Below are 12,952 nucleotides of genomic sequence, written 5' to 3'. Positions count from 1 at the left end.
TTCTAACGAGTTTTCGCTTTTCCGATCTTTGCCATTTTTACGCAATTGAACTAATATTATGACTACGTAATATTTCGAACTCTTCGAAATTGTTCCAAGTATGGGACTGGAGTTCACGGTGACAGTCCCATGGTTCACTGTCAATGCAAGAAATCGTGCCTTCATTGGTGTACATTAGTTCCGTTCAAAGGGTGTTTATTTTAGCAACTTTAACTTATCGGTATTATTATCGGTAAGAATTAACTTTAGTTAATTGATATACTAAGTATAAGCGTAAGTAATCGATATTCTATTATATTGTAGTAGTATTTCTGTCTTTTGGAAGGTTTCATTTCTTATTATGCTAACAGTGCTTTCATGCAAGAACTACACCTATTGCCGGCACAAATTGGTCAATAGGTTATGCGCCATGTTTCGAACGCACCTTAGAAATCGGCCGTGGCTATACCAAATCGTTCACCGCATCCCCGAATTGTGCAACAGTATTAATCAACGGAAGCACGCAGGTTGATATCAATCTCTCATTTCAATAATCAAACTGTAACCTGCTGATTTTTTACCGTTTCATACTATACTATTGAAACTAAGTGTATATTTGTCCGGCTCAAATCGTGCCGTAAAGAAGTTAGCAGATATTGTGTTCGCCAGACCCATAGCAACGTCAACCATAGAATGGCGATAATAATGTGACAATCTGGGTTCAAAGTATATTCTATTACAAGGTAGCAGGCTCTGTACAAGGAGATAATTCTTGCCCTGCACTCGAGTGTACCCAGGATCATGTTAGCTTCGATGTACAACCTTAACGACTTATATTTGTAAGACTAATCAGCATCAAAATGACTAAGTTTGCTAGTTTATTTAGTATATAATATTTTAAAATTTCGATTTGTATGTGCTCCGAAAGACCATTTTACAGCCAACAGTCGTCAAGATCACTGGCCGTTTGCCCGTCGAGTTAGTTCAGTTGCCGCCGTTCTGTACGGGAGAAAGTCAAACCCTCCCACCAGAGGTCTATCGGTCTGCGGAGAAGTACGCTAGGTGAATAGGCGGTCAAAACTTTTACCAGTTTTTTTTTAATAAAAGGCCGCAAAGCTTTTATTACAAGCCTTAATCGTCGGTTGGAACGTTTTTTATGATAAGTCGACAGTTGATCGCCCCTACGTCTTCAGGAGGTAGGTTTGGGGGGTAGTGGGGCAACGGTGTCCTCCATTCTGTCTGCGATTCCAGTCCCTTCCGCTACTTTAGATCTAAACTTTAATTTGGTAAAAAGAAAAACAAGCCATCCCCTACACTGAAATTATTGGGGCTAAATTTTACGGTGAAACTGTTTTCAACTAGCTGTCTAGAAACGCTAGCGGCATTATCAAATTAGGCGATAATTTGCTCGGGTAAACTCTCAGATCCCTACAAGTTTTATATGCGATTTTGTGGTTGTTAAAGTCTCGGTCGTGATCTACCTAACTACCTGGATACTCAAGAGACTATTAGTGGAGGAGATTCGACGAATACAACTCTTTACAATGAGCATACCATCTTACGAATTTACATCCAAAGCTCTTCAAAGAACCCCGAGTGCCGTTGGCGTATGACAGTAAAAATACACATTTTTTATCATGGCATACAGGTAGTGGAAATCTAACAAACAGCAGAAAGAAACTGCCCAGTTAGATAATGAAAAACTGGCTTGAAACCGAACGGATCGATGGATACGCGTACTGCCAAAGCAGTCACCTACTTCATTTAGAATTGGCCAAGCGCGATTGACTCGACGGCTAGAAATGAACTACGTGTATTCGGAGAGAGAGAGAAAGAGAGGGGGGGGGGAAGGGATTATCACTGTATAACAAACATACAACTAGCTCTGCCATCGCGTAACGAACGGAACGTTAGAAGCTGTAGTTTCCCCGTTTTGATGCTACCATTTCTACTGACTTGAATAGCCTGTCTCTTCTGAACATAGGACGAACACACTGAAGTACTACAATACCTTCCAGTCCAGCAGACGCCCGGTCAGCTGTAAAATGAATCGGGCTTAACTGAATTTTGTTGCCATTGTCGAAAATCAGCTATTTTCGTAGCGTGACGGAAGACACGCGCTTTTCATTTAAGTGGGTAGAATGCATTTTTTTGCAAGTTGATGCTTTTTTTATGTTTCGTTAAATCTCTTTCTTCTTTACAACGTCAGGTAAGTTAAATTCATCTTATCGCAATGCCAGTAGCTTTTTTCTAATCCATCTTATTTAGAGAGTAAGAAACCGATCCTTATTGCCCTTGGTGCTTTATTAAGCTGGGACGATAAGGAAAAATACATCAAATATCAAAGGCGTCCTACTTAAAAAAAGTGTGACCTAGTTCAGACGTTTATCACCAATGTTGCACATAATAAAAGTAAGCACACTTTGATTAGCATCTAAAAGAAAGAAACGGCCCTAAAAGCGTTTGGACTTGCATAATAACACCAACGGAACAGCAAGACAATACACCACGACGTACATTTTTATTAAGTTTGTATATAAAAAATCGCCAACGAACTTTTTCACATAATTGATATTTCTGTGAAACGGTGAGTAACTGTAATAATGAATCATTACACATTTGGCATCTATCATGTTTTTCATTAATTTTTTTAAATACTGTTTGCTAAGTCGAAATATGCGATAGGTTGGTTTTTGCATAATACCGCTTCCCGTTTTGGAAAGCAGGAGAAAGTACGATATGTGTCTTTAAACTGAACAGATACTTATATCTGGATAATGCCAACTGGCTTCAGCCAGCGACTTACGGATGTTTTTGGACTACGTTTTTGTTACGAACAATTGTCTTTATTTGAAAGTTGTATTGTTCTCTCAGAGGTGGGAGCTTTCTGTGCCCACTCACAAGCCCTCTCCGTGCATGTTATAGGAGCAACGTGTAAAAACAATTTTAAAGCGTACCCAGTGCCATTGACACGGTGTATCCGCCTACAATAAATGATGCTTCACGTATTTTATAGGGCACACCGCATGTTTCTTGTAGGACGTAAAGTTGATCTCACTTTAATGAATAGAAGGCCTAAATGTAGGCGTAGTAAATTCGAAGCGCCCCTGTTGAACTTCTCTTTGTAGGTTACGTTTTTACATATAAGCATATTTATAACCGCGATACTATCCCGCTTAACGACGGCACATACAGGTAAGCTACACATTTAGGTTACAGGAGTGTTGCCTATTTCCGTATTTCTAAACACTTGTTTGGTGTTAACAATATTTTGGTCTGATGTGGAATAGTCAGCGATCACTTCGATATATACAGCGTTGAGGACTAAACGTGGAAGTCGATCAGGGGTAGAAACTTTCAGCTATGATAGAAGAGAATTTCGCTGACTTTTACTGAATGGGAGAGAAAATCACTCAATCAATGCTAAAGTAAAAGTTTTTTATTCAGTCATAAATTTTGCGTGATCCATATGCATAAAGCCCGTTTTATAAACTAATTTGATATTAAATAACAAATATATAGTAATAATAATAATATGTTCAGCTGAATTGAATAAAAGATTCCGATGAATAGCAGACTACATCCTAAATATGTTTTATGCACCCGTCACGGTGCTTATAAGGCTATATATATATATATATATACCTCTTACACAATGCAAGTAAATTATGCTAGTTGATCTGCCTGGTGTGATTGAATAATGGTGCGTGATTTGTTTTTTTTGTGTAAATGCGAAAGTACATCCAGTTCCAACTTAGACTGAAACTTATATGGCATTTGCCTCAAGTTCTTAACATCCATAGCCGTAAAAAAAGTTGTAAGCAACGAGGCAAAGCAAGACACTGCCTGTAAGATCACGATAAGGCAGTAACCCGAGAAACGCAGGCTGGTGGAAACTAGTACCAAATCGATCAACTTAATGATTTCAGTTGCTGATTAAGCACGACTGCGTTTTCCAAAAAGGACGAATTAACTGACATAGCGGAAGAGAACGTGAAGTGCCGAAGCAATTCCTAAAATAATCATGCTGAAAAGACACAATTTTCGAAACAGAAAATGTCTAAGCCCTTTTATATGGCCCTTAATATGCGAATATTACAAGATAGTAGCTGGGATTTAATGCTACGTAATCCTAGCCGCTTGGCTTATGTAGTAGGTCCCTCATATACCATGTACTATCACTATTTGAGCATAAATAGCGATACATCGGTTTCGTTTTTCGTTTAGTAATAAAATAAGTAGAGCAAATAACTGGCAACGTGATTGAATATGATTATACTGTCGGATCAGCTTGCCGAACACGTTCGAAGCTATTGGTGCACCATTGTTTTGTACACGTTTTATTTGAAATCCCATAGAAACAGACGTAGATCTCCATTTGTGATCGAGACTATAACAGATTCTTACATCGGTCTTTTCTTTCCACGAGGGCCATTGGCTTCTTTAGTACCGGTATCTGAAACACACATAGTGATGCTGCAGCCCATAGTTTGTGGAAGATACCTCTTCCGGGCTTTTTTTATTTCCGGGCTCAATTTCTTATTAGAGCTCCTGATTTGTCACTGTTATTACCACAACAACCTAATAAAAGTGGGAGACTCACTTGTGGAGCACAAATTGTTGTTATCATCATAGTTCTTATTGCTGTTGTCATGGGCGATATGTCGATGTTCTGTTTTAGCGGAATGCGTGCCTATGGATAACAAAATTGATCCCAAGAAGGTAATGCCGTTGTGGCGCTGCAATATTACTGCCAGTAATATTAGTGGAACTGTGGAACTCATCTTGTTCCTGGATTGGTTATCTCCCGGTGCCGCTGCAACTCAAACAACAGCGGCAATAGCTGGTGCAGGCTTGTTTTCGGAGTCTGTCAAGAAGAGGGACAAAGTTGGAAGCTGGAAATATTTAGCGAAAGTAAGAAAACACCAAGAAAGAACAGGAACAACGTCAACATGATTCTTTCATATATTTTACCAATGAACGTCGACTCCCTTTTTGGTCGTTCCTATCGTACGGCTACAGCTTACTCGCTTGCCAGATAAACTACTGCTACAACTATCACGGCTACTACTGCTGCTGCGGCTGCTGCTGGCGGGCAGAACTTTATTATTTTTACTGCCAAGATACAGAAAAAGTTATCGAATGAGCGCGGAGCAATTCTTCATGGTTAAAGTTCACGGTAATCCCAAGACGTAGTTAACCATTCACTCAATTGCACGTTGAGAAAAGAAGGATCAATGAGAAAACATGTCTTTAAAGGAAGCTCTTTTTTTTATTTTAATTATAATCATAATAATGCAATACGATTCAGGTGCCCCATTTGTGCTACTTTCAGATTAACTAACAGACCAAGCAACTACTGCATAGTTGAAGTAGTTGCAAGGCGCTACTGGGGTTAGCTCATTGAAATCTGTCGTATTGCCGTGAGATCTAGAGAGATCGATCCGCTGCTCAAAGAAGTTATTATTACAGCCGGTTATTAACAGAAGAGTGACGTTTAAGATTGTGATAGTGAATGAATAGTACAGGAAGCAAAGTCGAGAAGAATGAACGCGCCAGGCGGATTGTCAGTGAGTGATGTGTAATGAAAAAAGACGATGGAAGTGAAGTGTGGCAAGGTATCGATACCCGGAGGGTCAGCTAAAGGGACGCGAGTGAACTATCATTCGGCAATCGGCAGAATTTAGAAAAAATATTTTTTCTACGATGACACGAAGTTCTATTTTCGCGTTGACTATTTTAATACGGCTGAGTAATAGTTTTTCGTTTCTTCAAAACAATTCCTAGAGCTAAAGGTTCTATGTTCTTGGTACTAGAAATAAATCTGTTTCAAAATATCAGGAATATGAATGGTTCTTTTGAAATGATCAGATTCTCGAAGTTTCGTCAGTTATGAATATTTGAATATTGTATTCGATTTCTGATTTTCTTAGTTTTGAAAATTTGAAAGATTTTTTATACTTGACTTTTTCAGGCTATGTCCTGATCTACGATTTCTCTTGTGTGGACTAAACATTTCTATGCGTTTTCACCACGGACGGAGGAAATTATCACATATCAGATATATGAGATTAGTGAATCAGCCTTAGAACTCACAATGTGTATTGCGTGACCAGTTTAGCGGCTTGCAAATATAACCTTACTCTAGTCAGGCATATTTTTATTGTAATTAGTTTTTGTTGGAGCACTAACAGGAAACTTGGCTTCTGGTAATAATTATGTTATGCAGCTTAAACAGCTAGGCACCCTTCTGGTGACATCGAAGCTCGGATGCCTAATAAGCGACTTGAACGGGAACGCAGAATTGTGGTTGACTGTGATTTCTGAAGTTTTTTTGATCTATCATGCCGTTTACACTGGTCAACTGACTACTCTCAAATGATATTAGCATGGTCATATTGCGCGACCCGATGAAAATATAACAGACATCATATAGAAATTTAATCCAGAGCCAATATTCCTTGATTTCAGAAGTACAAGGTCTTGAGCAGCTGTAATGCAACGCATGTTTAGACTGGAAAAATACATGTGAATGACAGCTAAATTGTAGTGTGGTGGAAAATTTCATACTGAAAAGTTAGTTGATATTGATATAGCCTGGTTCACAGACAGAAACAGATTGTGCTCAGTTTGATCGAATTGATATCGCTGGCGTATTCAAAGGAAATTAGATAATCGTATGAAATTTGTTGCATGCAGGACGTCTTTCTTCGTTGAGCCTGCCATTCGTTTTGGCTACGACTTCGATTCGAAACATAAACCTCTGATAAGTAATCTGCTAAATTGTACTCTCTAAATTTGTAAATGACTTATTTTTATAAGAACCATGATTGAAGCGATATAGATAAGTTTATACTTGTTGGACCTCGCTCAAATACAGCTGGGATATACCTTACGATCCTGGAAATCCAAGAGCTCAAACAGATAGAAAGGTCCAAAAGCGCAAGAATACACAAAAAGTCGAAAAATAACTAATCGGTAGAGTCTAATTGGAGGCCTTTACAGCTGAGAGATAAATCCACTTTGAAACTATCCACACAATGCCATGAAATCCCATAAAATTCTAGAATCATCCAGTTTTGATGATATTTCGGCACATTCTGTCTAATCCTTCTTGTGTGCTTTGAAAATTCTGCTCGAATTTTTCGGAAGCCGTGTACTAACCGGCATCTGCAAGGACCATCAGTTTTAAATACTCGCAACCTAGGTGAGAAGTTTCTCACCCCTAATTAATTAATAACCCACCCTGAATTAATAATCTTGATTCATACTTCGAAACCTAAAGTCCTTACGTCTGTACCATAATGAGTTTATGACTATATTCTAAAAAAGCTAGCATGCTCCTAGTACCAAGAAGACCGGACGAAGGCTAAGATAAATATTACGGCAAAGTTTATCCCAATTCATTCCAAATACTCTATGACTTCTGCTATATGGTTGTTCGTGGTCGATTCAAGATCATAAAATTTCACTTATGGGTTTTACTAACGTTCCATCTGCTGAACCCATAAATAAGGAAAAGCAAGATTTTCTTGCACAGTACTTCCATATAAAACGTATGTCATTACTTTTTAATGTTTAGTTATATTAATTTGAGGATGTCACTATAATAATTGTAACACATAAATTAGTTGGTATTTGAGTTCCAGCTGTTCCGTTATTTATGTTTGATTTACTAGACAGGCAAGTAGAAAAAACCCGGAGAACTTTAGGATTGTTAACAGTTCTAACGAGAAACTTCACTTTCCTGTAAATTTAATTAGTTCGATAGGTTCAGAAAGCTAACTTAAACTATCTTCCACAATCAAAAAAATGTTCAGGCTTTGCCATGGTAGATACCTTCCTGCATACCATTCGCCTTCAGTGTCGATAAGTTTTCTGTCATTTTGAAGCACAAACATTTCTTATGAACCGAACTCACTCGTTGCTTTTAGTTAATGGCCGTTTTCAAGTAGAACTTCATAAGTGATTTATTTGATTTTACATTTTACGAGATAGGGATATGGCAAGAAAACGTCTTCCGGAGATTCAACGATAGCGATTACGACATTCACAGCAAACAAGACATGGGACTTGTCTTCCTAATTAATGGAATATCAAGGCTTTCGTCTCATCTTACCTATGACAGTCCAAAAAAAGTACGTGTCAAAAGGTATTGATAACTGAAATAGTTAGATGAACTGCTCGGATAAACATTTATCTTCCTAGCTCCAATTCTCCGAACCTACACGCTTAATACACTGTGAATAACGCGCACCCTACGGTAACACAAACGTCAGATCACTTTTACATAAAAAAAAATTAACTTCAGCTAAAAAAAAAGGACGAATAGAGAACGAAAACTTCTAATAATCGAAAAAAAGTTTTCTAATAATATGGCTATTGAAAATTTGTTTATATGGCAAACTCTAATTCATCTTTTAGACCAAGTGAAATTTCTAGTCAACTTCGAATTTTGCTTCGTATGGTACGTTTACTGACCATCATTATTATTGACAACTCGAATTAACTTGTATCGTTTTTGAAAGGCAAAAGGTGGTTGCTCCATGGTTCAGTCACTGATATGGCAGTGATTTATGAAATATCGCTACTCTGCACGTTTTCTGTCAAATCATAATAACCCTTCGTGATTATTTTCACTGGTTTTATTATGAATATACTATTTTGAAACATATTAATACAATCATTGATATTCATAGCTGCCGAACCGGCAAAAAACTCTAACGATGACGCCTGGTAAATATCGTCTTATTTCTAAAAAGAGACAAAAATTACTTGAAAATTAGTTTTCGACATTTGACCGGCTCCCGAACCAACGACATATGACCGAAACCGTAGAGAAATTAGGTCATATTCGATTCGTTATACGCTTATAAATGTAGCTTGTGTCATTGATTTTAAATCTATGAGTCGTCAAGCGGCACGAAGAGCAACGAAAAACACAAAAAATCTATACGATTTTGTAGTTTATCCAACAATAAGCGATACTTAAAATGGTTTCTAAATTCGAAATTCGCTAGGGTACTAAGGTTAGGTTAGGTTAGGTGCGCAAAACGCGTTTATTCACTTCGTAGAACATAAACAATGAATGTAGTGTACCTTTGTTCTAGTCATAGCACTCTATTGGATATCAGATGCAATGAATAGAGTGATTGTCTTATGTCAGGCTCGAAGTTATTAGATAAATAGAGTAATAGAACTTGGAAGAGTTAACTGCGACAGACCTAAAATTTAGTTACTACGAAGAGCATACCTATGGCGTGTTCCATTCTATGTACTTCGTAGTATCAATCGCCTGGTATTATATAGCCGCCTTACGTAGTTCGGTACTTAATAACTATGTTGTGAAATATGAATCATAAAGCTGAGGACGGTATGTGTTCTAATCTAGATCAAACTTTACGAATCTTACAAATTGCAATGATTATTTTGCCTTTATTATGCTTGATATGTACACTCTTTATTTTCCCTGCTGAAGAAATGCCAGATTCTCTAACGAGTGCTAGCGGTCAAAACAATCTGAGCATTCCTAGTTTCCATGACGTATGGACTTGGATTGAACTTTTAAACGTCACCGCTCACAATGAAACTTCGACCGGTTCAACTAATGACATTCGCCAAGTATTAGGCAGTGCAGCCAATGCTGAGGATGCAAAGACAGGCAAATTTCGAAACGGATCTTGGCCTAACCGAAATAGAAGTAGATGAATCACAGCTAAGAAAGCTAACATGCCAATTCAGGCTACCTTTGATCAAAGAAAAGCCAAAAGGGGGAACAGCTCCAAAAACAGAAGCTCTGCATGTTTCACACCCGAGAAGTACACTAGGTTAGCGTCATCAGGATTCATTTCATTCTAACCACATGACGCCTTTAAAAAAAAATTGATCCAGCAACATTTTCACCACAAAAAATATTTTCAAAAGTACAAAACGATTCTTTCTGGTGCCTTAGGTTTTAATAGATTGTTTCGTTAGTAGTTGACCCTATTCAATTTATTACTTTTATTTTGTTTGCCTATTGATTGGCAAGGAGGGCTTTGATCAGTTAGGTGAGAAAATATTTCAAATGGCCACTAGAGAAACTGTTCTGCGATCTATTAGCGTCCCGTCTCTAAGCTGGCTGAGCCCGATTCGCCCATTTTGGCCTGTGATTCAACTACCAGGGTTATCCAGCTCGGCTGTACGCGTAACACGAATGGCAAATGGCTTGGGGTCATAAATACCCCGCATTACGTTTAAACAGTCACCGAAATTAAACGCAGGTCAGTTGCGAAGCTTTTCACAATTTCTAAAATGACTCAGTTATCTATGTTGTTCTTTGCAGCTAGTAAAGCAATTTAATCATTTGACGTAGATCCCCCTAGTAGATCGCGTCATTTTTTAGGATGCCGTTGAGCTTCACTTGCCGATCCAAACACATACATACCGGTAAACAACCATTTTGGTAATTACATGTACTTGTTTATAATGAAATCGACAACGAAAAAATTGTACACACACACACTCTATAGGGGGTAGCCTTCTACGTATAAGTCATTCTCGTTTTGGACATACCTTACTTTGTAGAATTGTTGAATTAGGAAGGCATGGCTTAGAATATGAACAATTTTTCATAACCCCCACCATACCTCTTCAGTGATAAATAGATATGATTAAAGCGTTAAAGAGAATCGTTATTAAGACGATGATGAAAAGATTTTTCAATAAATTAACGATAAAACATTGTAGGGTGACTGGTGAGTAAACCGTTGATTCTGTTATTCCTTGGTGCTTTCCCATTGAATTTAAGCTATTGCTCAGGTTTTTTTACGTTTCACTTTGGCCAAGGGTTAAGCTAATTAGCAAATGTTGTTATGTGACAAACTGTGTTAAAATTATGTTATAAACTAATATATGAATCCGTCAACTTTTGGGATCGACTCAAAGGCGCATTTCACTCCAAATGAGCATTTCTTCAAAATTTTTACCGGGTTTAGGATTTTTTCTTGTTAGAATTGCACTATGAATATTTGTTGTAATAATTTAATAATCAGTATGATTATTTTTGCGACATAATTAAATCGAACAAGCGCAAACTAGGACACATATATATATTTATATACATATATATGTATATATATACAAGTGTCCTAGTTAGTTATACGGCAAACAAAAGCTAAAAATTTGTCGAAATGCTAAAGGTACCTCAGCGCTGTAGGCGATTACGGTAAACAAACTGATCAGCTAGCACCACCACCTGGCACTCAGATGTGAGGTCGACAAACCAAAAAAGGGTTGAGGCGTCTAAGGCTTTTCATTGTAACGCTCTGAGGAATGGGCCACAATTATCGACCTCAAACAAATTCCTGCGAAGTATGGCAAGGACCCATTAAGCATGGCTTCACCGCAGTAACCATGGAAATTAATTCTTCATTCATTCCAACCAATTAATAATTAATTATAATTTAAAAACTGTATCACTATAGTTACAGGCATCGCTATGAGTCCATGCTATCAAAAATAACATTTTTATATTAATAAAAATGCTTTTTTTTTAAATCAAATAAAGTTGTTCAAAGTCGTTATGCTACCACGGGATTTCTAAAAATAGCTTATGTGCAAGATTCAACATCGTATAACGAAAATTTTCAATATAGCAATTTTAGCTGAAGCTTCTAATTGCGTTATTTTGAGTGTTTTTATAAAAAAAAAAAAAAAAAAAAAAAGCTTTGAAAATCGAGTTCTAATCATAAATAACGTTTTCATTTTCATGACGCAGGGCAATGCATGCAGCTATATTGCGTGGTGTTTTCAGAGCTGGTGTGAGCAGAGGTATAATTTTCGATCTCTGCTGGTTATTGATCCCTCTAATCATTACAAGGGGTCGTTTCTGTCGCATTTCCTATCTACGTCTAGTTGCGTGTGCTTCGTGCCTGATAATTATGTAGGCACAATGTCAAGCCGCATCAAGTTCACTGAATTATAACTCTTGCAAATAGTACAAAGTAAATAATAAAGTATATATATATATATATATATATATATATATATATATATATATTTTACAATGCTACAACGCATATCTTAACGACCTTAGACATCGTAGTATCAAACCTTAATGATATATTTTTTATAATTATCCCAGGCACATAGATTTTATACATAAGAAAGCAATGTCCACCAACTGAATGCTTATACGCTACCATGTACTCCAGTTTTATGTTTTGAAATTGTTCAACGTACAATGATTTTGAGCTTCATTGGAATTGCACAGATATGGCTGACAAAAGAGGTGACGTATTCAACTTGAGTTTATCTGACTCGCGATACAAAAATGATGGTAAATACCTAAAGCTAGCGAGACGGAGCAAACTGAAAGTCAAAATATAAAAGCAGCGTGTATGAAGATATCGTAGATTGATTTTTGCATTGTTCTAAATTATGTGGCCTTTATGATCTATGACAGAAACATACGAAACCGTAACAGCGTGCGGCAGTGGCCTGCTACGGATGTACTTCGGCTGTTGTCCCAGCTGATTGCCGTTTGGCAACTTATCCTCAGCAAAACTGGTTCCGTTTGTTAAGTGCGAATTCCATAGTGAATCTAGGGTGGACAAAAAAGACTTTGTCCTTATCAAGGAGTTTAGTGGCGAAGAAAAAGACAGATAAAGCTATAGCTCATATTATATATCCGTCTGAATTATTGTTTAACAATAATTCCTGTTAGCACTAATGCAATTTTGTAGGGTAATTAGCTACGGTAGCTATTACATGATTCTAAAGTATATCGAAATTGCTTTATCCTAACAATGGTGTTACGGCTTATTTACATTACAAATGATGCAACATTTCTCGCTGATAGCGCGTGTGATACGCCTCCTTGCCTGATGCTGGATGAAAAACGTGCATTTTGAAAAATGGTTTGATGGGGCTTGTTTGGACTCCTAGATACAAAAATCTTTATGAATTAGCTGAAATCGTACAGTGTTCGATC

This window comes from Varroa destructor, unplaced genomic scaffold, assembly GCF_002443255.2.
Source record: "Varroa destructor unplaced genomic scaffold, Vdes_3.0 BEIS01000001.1, whole genome shotgun sequence".
Taxonomy (NCBI): Eukaryota; Metazoa; Arthropoda; class Arachnida; order Mesostigmata; family Varroidae; genus Varroa; species Varroa destructor.
The sequence above is the reverse complement of the archived record's forward strand: the minus strand, read 5'-3'. Positions refer to the sequence as shown.